Consider the following 8,005-nt stretch of genomic DNA (forward strand, 5'->3'; position numbering starts at 1 on the left):
GATGATAAACTTTTCTACTTTTGCAATAATTTTTCAAAATGTGTTTCGTATTTTTTTAAAGCCAGTTGTGAGGTCAGTTTTAAAATACAGGCAGCGTCTGGTTCAATTTTTCAAAATAAGACTTGCTTGCAATTACTTCTGTTCTTGCAGGATGGGGTCAAAATTTTCAAAAACTGTATCAAGCATTGAGTATTTTCCTGGATATTGGTATTGAGTTTGAAAGTCTAGTACCTTGACCACCCTGGAGGGAAAACAACTGTACAGATTCTTCAGTGTCAGAGAAACACAGTCATTCACTTACAGTCACACTTTCTAGCCATCTGACAAATTCATCTTTTTAGCTCCAGTTTTGGTCTCTACCATCTCCAGGAAATCTTTAGCCCAGTGCTAAAGGTCACGTTAGAGCTTGTTCATTGACAGGCAAAAAGAAAAAAAGAAAAAGAAAAAAAAAAGAGCTTGTTCATTGAAAGGAAAGTGTGCTGCTGATGTAAATGAGCTGAATGAGAAATTGGGGCCGGGTAGAGGAACCTGGTACTTTTTAGGGTATAAATCAAATTGCATCAGTACTACGACTAAAAATTCATACAAAATCAGCCAGTGTCAAATTGCGATAACAGAGGGAGTCAAAGAAGAAGAAAGCAAGTGAGACGATGTGTTGAAGAACAAAAAAACATATGAGGCCGTGGCGAGTTGAAAATCGACTCAGATGTGGTTACACTTTTACTTTGCAATGTTTGTAACGCAAAATGCTATTTGCTATTCAACGGACTGCATCTAAGCACACACACTCCCACAAATGCATCCGGGGTAGCTTGGAGTTCGATAAGATAGTTGAACATGAGACAAGGACACTTGAAGATGCAGATACAGGGATGGAACCACTGACATTCCAACTGGCTGGCAGACAACATACTCTACTTCCTGAGATAGTATGTAACCTAACATGTAACCGTAACCAATAATCATCTACTCCTATAGTAGTTTGCAAAGCATGTGACAGTGATGTTAACACACAGACACTGTCGACCAAGGCAGCTGGTGTAGAGTGTAAAATGTTAAAGATAAGCAAATCTTTCAATAGTGGAATGTTGACTTATTTTGTTTGACAACATTTCAAAATTGTAATAAAGGAGGAGCAGACAACAGCTAACCGAATCGACAAAAGGTACTTTTGGATGGCGGTACTTAAGTCCAGGTTCCGGTATTGGTTTAAATGTCAAAGGTACCCAGCCCACACATAATAATGCTGAGTTGTAAGGCTTAAAATAGGCATTCATGTTCATTAAACATTGTGATCTCAGCTCTATCAGGTCTATGTTAGGTTTAGTTAAAAAGTCTCACATGTGTGGAGGAGTAACTTCTATTTTCTGAGAGTACAGGGTGTTTCAAATAGAAGCAACCAATTTAAAAAGGCAATATATTTAAAAGTAATGAGCATAGAAGCTTGTGGTAAATTTTTAAATACAATATTAGTTTTTACATGTAAACCTTACAATGTTCTCAAGTGCTCAGTGTTTCCCCTTCCAGACAGACATATGTCCACACAACAGTCAAACTCGCAAAAGCACGTCTGCTCGGAAAAGTATGGTAATTGGCATAGATGTGGGCGAATAAGTCTTTTTCTTTAATGTGGATTTATCACAGACATTTCAGATAAGCTCGCTTCTACCACTAAATAAAGGTGTTTGGAAAGTCAGTTGTCTTCTTTACAAGCTCTGTGCCCACCTACTATAACATGGAATAATGGGGAAAAAAGTTAAAATAAAATACAACTTGTACAAAAAACGATTTTCTTTTGTAAAGATTTTGTTTCCAGCAATGATTTCATCCTCTTCATTCTTTTTCATCACCTTCTTCCCCACGGGTGGCTGAAAACTATCACGTTGCCAGCATGTCCACTCACTGGAAAAACACATCTGCAATAAGCACCTGTCAACACAGAGGCCAAACAGTTCCACCCACATTCTCCCACTTTCCTGTCACACTCTCGGCCCTTTCTGTCCTAAATATCCCTCTGACGAGCCTTTCACTACATCACTTTAATCTCCTCCTGTTTAATTTTATGTCGCGCTTGCCTTCTTCATCCTTCTATTCGTGACATTCTCTTTCTCTTATCTAACTTCTCATTGATTCAACAGTGTCTCATTTCCAGTCTTGGTCTTTTCACACACTACGCAGACTTGGCAGCAGAGAGGACAGCGATATTATGCTTCAGGTAGTTGGCAAGCGTCTGCACTTAAAGGGTCATACTGATGGTGGGAAGGTGGGAATAAGTGCATGTCTTTGTATACGTGTGTGAAGGCTGGCTCATTACCAGTGGCGATTATAGAAAGAGGGTAAAGCAACAGGAATAGAGGTAGCTGAAGAGTCCGTGAGTGCAGAAAAAACTCTCAGACACAAACAGCAAGTTTGCCTGTATGCTGGGAGCTATCTGCCTGCCAGCAGTGTCTGAGTGAGTTCTTTTTCCTGTTTAGTTTTCAGGAAGACAAGACCGAGCAGCGATAAAGTTAGAAACCCAAACAAGTTAATGAGGAGCAGGAAGTAATGAGCTGATTCCATGATTAGAGGCATAATTCATCTGTACACTGAACACCCCACTCCTCCCAGATTGAGCTTCATATTTATGTATCTGTTCCAGATCTATCTGAGTGGTATTAACATGAAGTGGCTTGTGTGCTCATGCTTCACTGCTGCTCCTTTGCTCATGGTTCAGGCAACCATTAAAAAATGGCCATGAAATGACCACCTATCCTTCACTTTCATTGTTGAGGAGACAGACAGAAAAACCAGCCAGCCATGATGTCCAGAGGGGAAGATTCAGGTAAAGGTAATTGCTTAGCAAGAGAATGAAACAGGAGATAGGATCAGGAGGAAAGGGAGAGAGGTGACAGTCTATAATTGGAAATGGAGAAAGGAGGAAGATGGTGGAAAAGGAATGAGACTGAGAACGAGGCGGGGGGTGTTAGATTCAAAGAAAAAGGGGGGGGCTGATAGCTAAAGCACCTAAGACATACTTGCCATATGCCCCCTGCCACAACACACACACACACACACACACACACACACACACACACACACACACACACACACACTGCCATATGCCCCCTGCCACAACATGACATAACACATGACCACGCATGACACGTTACCACACATGGCATCCTGCAGTGTAGCATGGGTAAAGTAGAGCTATTCATGTCTCAGACCAGAGTGAACAAACAAGTCCTCACTTCAGCTGTTTTTCAGCCAGGTTATCATTTCAGATAAAAAAAAACAGACTGCAGACTGTGAGCAGAGCGCATAACTCATGTAGGTAATGTAATGAGCGATGTTATAACTAGAAGAGTCGGGCGATGTGAAACATGACAGCATTCCATCAGTGAAGGTTTATTAACATTCATCACTTGGTCAGCTTGTGAAGCCTTTTTAAATACCTCTAGCTGAGTGCACAATTCAGATAGGCGATAGTAAGAAAGCATGATCACACACACACACACACACACACACACACACACACACACACACACACACACACACACACACCCTCTCTTGTTCACTCTCTTTTCTTTCCTGCAAGTATCTAAGGGCAAGTAGGGAGCCTTGTCAGGATGGGTAGTCGTCAACCCTTAAGCCCAGCAAACGTGTACTGTTGCATTTCAAGTGTGTCTGCGCTCTATTTGAAAAAAATCACAGTGGCTGTTGAGGACAAGATGTACATGCCTGTGTGTGTGTGCGCGTGTGTTCTGCACAAGTTAACATACCCAGGGCTGAAGCGTGGTCCCTGATCCCTCCTCATCTGTCCAGCTGTGTGCGTATGTGAATCTGTTTTCCTGTTCTCGTTGCCCGCAAGTTTCTGACGCCGCTCCGCACGTGCGAGCCCTCCGAGCCTCAGGTCTCCCTCAGTCTGTCTCACTCTCAGACCTTGGCATCAGCAGCTGTACCAAACGTACCACTCATCCCCCTCTTCTCTCTCTCCTTCTCCCTCCCTCCCTCCCTCCCGCAGGCACGCTCGTGTGTACGCGCCTCCGTTCACTCCTTGTTGATTAACGTCCCAAAATAAGAAGGGGGGCTCACGCTGAGACTTTTCTCTCTTTCAGCCGGTCCTCATCAGCTGGTCAGGGTAGCCTTCATCTCCCTCCGGTATGGCTGTGGGATTATGAGGAAAAGAGAGGGAGGAATGGGGAAAGGAGCGTGCTGTTGCTGTTGCCTCTGCCTCCTTCAGTATGAGCGCCTCTCTCTCGTTTAGCATGCTTTTCATCTCTCTCTCTCTCTCTCTCACCTCTCTCTCGCTGCTCTCTCGCTCTTTATCTCTCCCCAACCCCCTCCCTCCCTCACTTTTCTCAGTCACTCTCTATCTGCTACTGCTCAGGCTGTTAGGATTCACAATTCAGTGTGCTGCCGAGCGTATGGCTGAGGGAGCCTCTAAACAACAGGGCTGGATAAAGAATAAAAAGAATGACAGCAAAGATTAGAAGACAGAAAAACAGCAGATGTATTTGTAAGAATAGATAAGAGGATTAGTAGTGCTCCTACTACTACTGCTAGTACTGCAGTCATTTAGAAAACAGTAATATTAAAGGTAATTCTAAGACTTTTCTAATAATCCAGCAAACATGGGTTGTACATGTAAATCACAGTTAACCGAGCTCAATTTGCCAGTATTTTAATTTACTCCTTTACACGATTCGTAGTCGTTTCCTACATCATCTAGGTTGCTCTCTTTTTATCACTGATTGCACTGAATGATAACAGCCTTGCGAGGGTGCCAGCAGGTAGAGGAAAGTGCCGACTGACAATGTGCATGGGCTTGATAACAAATGATAAGGGCCATTCACTGCTGTGGCTACATCTGAATCAGATGGTGAGGTATATGTCATTTTGGGCTAGAGTTGCATTTGTGAAAAGTCCAACTCCAAATTCTTTGAGACCTAGCCTCAAGTACCCTCGGTGCAGAGGTCCAATCTCCTCTTCTTATTAGCATTGACCTAGGAACAACTGCAATTCATCATGCTAAACAGTGGGAATGTGAAAGGTGACCTTTAAATCTTAAAATAAAGGCATGAAGGTGTTGCATCCTGCTGCAGCAGCTCTATACCAAATAGCACCGAGCTGCTCCTGATTAAAGACAAATGGTGAGTATAATATACAAAAAGAGGATTTATGATGAAATGTCATTCTTCCAGTGAGTTTGTTCTTTTTAATCACCTCCCCCATTTTGCCTGGAGCATGCAGAGAGAGGGAGCGAATGAGAGAGGAGGAAAATAGACATTTTTATTGTTCGGTCCTGTTGCCTTGTCAGGGTAGATCAGATCACAGGGAACTGAGGTTGAAACACACACACACACACACACACACACACACACACACAGAAACCCATTCTTCGAGCCTGACTGCCCCTGAGGTCAGTTAACAGCTCATCACAGGAAAGGAGAAGTCTGGCCTGCGACCCCGAGGCCAGGGGTTGGGCAAGTCATGATGCCTGGTGGAGGCCAAGTCCAGCAAACACCTACCACTCCCACCTCTCAGCCAATCTGACCTGCCTGCCCACACACATACATTAAAACATCAGATCACGTGTTCTTCCTTTGCTGAACCCCCAAAAACATTATAGATAATATTATAGATAACTAAAAAAAAAATTCTTCTTTAACCAGAATGCCTTCTGGGTGAGGTGTTTTGGATATGTCTTACTGGGAGGACTCCCCGGGGTGGACCCAGGACACACTGGAGAGATTTTCCCTGCTACAAACAAACAAACAAACAAACTGATCTTTCCCCTTTTCTAACTTACCAAGAATTCCTTGAACAGGTCATCTGGCTTTTTATTTAAGTAGACACAGTTTTTAGAACGCATTCCCGTCGAACATCAATGCTGATATTCTGGTGGAGATAAGAACTCAATGTGAGACAAGATTTTGGTTCTTTTCCACCTCTTCCCAAACCAAAGTCAAAAATATTAACAGATGAGTGATTAGCGATGAGTAATTAAACAATGTTTGACAACTCACATTAGTGACATTCAGTGAGGTTAATGATTGGTTAGGCACTGACTCTTCTGAGTCAGATCAACAAATATATGAACACAAAACTAGAAGCTTTTCAATTTTGACAATACATGAAAGCTTTCACTTTTGCTTTAATCAATTCTAGACTGTTCAACAATATAATTATTAATTGTACCCCTAAAAATGTTAAAAAGAAATAGAAGATTAGAACTCAGCAATATGGATTCAAAATCCTATCACAATATTTTCTGGTATTTATTACGATAACAAGAGTTACAATAAAAGATAACAGTAACCACAATCACATCTGAGCCACTTTTGTTGCATCTACTGACAGACAGAACTAGCTGACCAACTTAAAATGAAGGGGGGAACACACAAATTGTCACTTTGATAATCAATGGAACTGATACAAGGAGTTAAATGCATTACATATAGCTGTATTACACATAATGCTGCATTTTAATGACACAAGATAAATGCATGTCTTACACTTTAATCACTGATATTAACCCTAAACCAGATATCAATACGGGGTAGAATTCCTTCAAACAATGTAGCAACTTATTTGATGCATGTTTCTAAAATACACTATACATATATTTCATTCTTCAAACGGATAGGATCGCTGGCGCTCCTGGTGGTCATTACTGACACCAGGGAGCATGCGCGGTAGATGTTGGGAGTAATTTTAAAGCTGCAGTTCTTAGTAGGCAAGTTGCAGCTTAACATGAATCGTAAAACATTTTGGGAAATTACACCGATTTTTTTTAAATGCCTGACTACTAACACCTGTGAGAGGCATACAAGCTAGAATGCTAAAAAAAAATTACCAGACATCATTTGTTTTAAAATAAAACATACAGAAGTACTCCCGAAAATGTCGGATGTTTATCATTTAGTACACATTAACCAAATTTGTCATCCTTAAATGGTTGTACTTACCAAATAATCCTCAAATGGCAATGGATTTTATCCAGGCTTCTGAGCATGATGCAAGTTTCGGTTGAAAATGGCGGTTGTTCAAACTTCCACACTGCACATGTGCAAACTGAGAAGTACGGAGAGCCTGTTAGGACAATCCTCTTCAAATTAAAGTGCTGTTCATTTTAAATTAACTTTTTACGTTGGATTTAATGTACTGCATTTTGTTGTATTGAAATATTGTGTTATTAATTAAAATCAAAACAATATCCTTGTGTTTAGAGTTAAAAATCAATTGGTGACATTAATTTTAACATAAAACGTTTACATAATGCTAGCAACATCAATGTATCATTTCTTAGAGTGTAGCCTGTGCTCTGCTCCACATTACCACCATGGTGAAGATGGAGACTTTCAAACAGGAACTTCAGGTGTTTTGGATTTTGGAGTGTACCAAGCTGAATTCAAACAGAGGGGTAACCAGTACTGTTTTATATAAAGATATAATGAGTAGATTTAATGTTTGTGTTTCAGTGGGAAAAGTCTAGAAATGGTCATTTGAATGTCTTTATGTTGTTTTTGGATGAAAATGTCAACTACATGAGTTAACTGATACATTTCCATACATGGTTTGATCCTGGTGTAAGTGGGGTATATAGGACAGGGATAGATTCTCCTTAGAGAGTTCAGTGGAGAGCCTCATTATTAATTTGCTGGCTAGTTCCCCAGTAGCCACAAGCCTTGCCCTGGGTTTTGTTTTGGTCAGTTGCCAAGCTTACTTATGTTCTATTGAACAATTTGATACATTTTGTGTAGATTTTCTTTATTTTTTCCACATAAAACCATCCTGATCCGCTTTGTTTATCTGGTAAATACTGTAAAAATCGAGAGGAGATACTTCCTGTCTCCACATGCATTTATTCACTCCAACAAATTGTTCTAGCTAAGACTGATGGCTGCAGATTTACCACCTTTCATGAACACCACACTCTTCTTTAGAATAAAAAAATAAAAATTAAAAACTTAAAATTGTGGAATTTATTCCTTGGGTCTGCCTTAAACAGCGGTGGATACAC

At 40.9% G+C, this 8,005-nt stretch overlaps 1 protein-coding gene across 2 annotated transcripts in view; it reads right to left on the bottom strand.

Moving 5' to 3' along the window:
• lingo3b (leucine rich repeat and Ig domain containing 3b) overlaps positions 1–7,038 on the bottom strand; it is a 55,531-nt gene extending 48,493 nt beyond the window's left edge. The window contains exons 1-2 of one of the 2 annotated variants that reach the window (XM_080907748.1): positions 6,951–7,038; positions 5,792–5,880 (exon numbers count right to left, since the gene is read on the bottom strand). The gene's annotated coding sequence lies outside the window, so the exon portion shown is untranslated. Of the gene's footprint in view, positions 1–3,761; positions 3,966–5,791; positions 5,881–6,950 lie in introns of those variants that run through there. The other variant, XM_080907747.1, reaches the window with a different exon arrangement.
• Between the last annotated feature and the right edge of the window lie 967 nt (positions 7,039–8,005).

The sequence above is a fragment of the Rhamphochromis sp. 'chilingali' genome, assembly GCF_963969265.1.
Source record: "Rhamphochromis sp. 'chilingali' genome assembly, chromosome: 16".
NCBI classification, from domain to species: Eukaryota; Metazoa; Chordata; class Actinopteri; order Cichliformes; family Cichlidae; genus Rhamphochromis; species Rhamphochromis sp. 'chilingali'.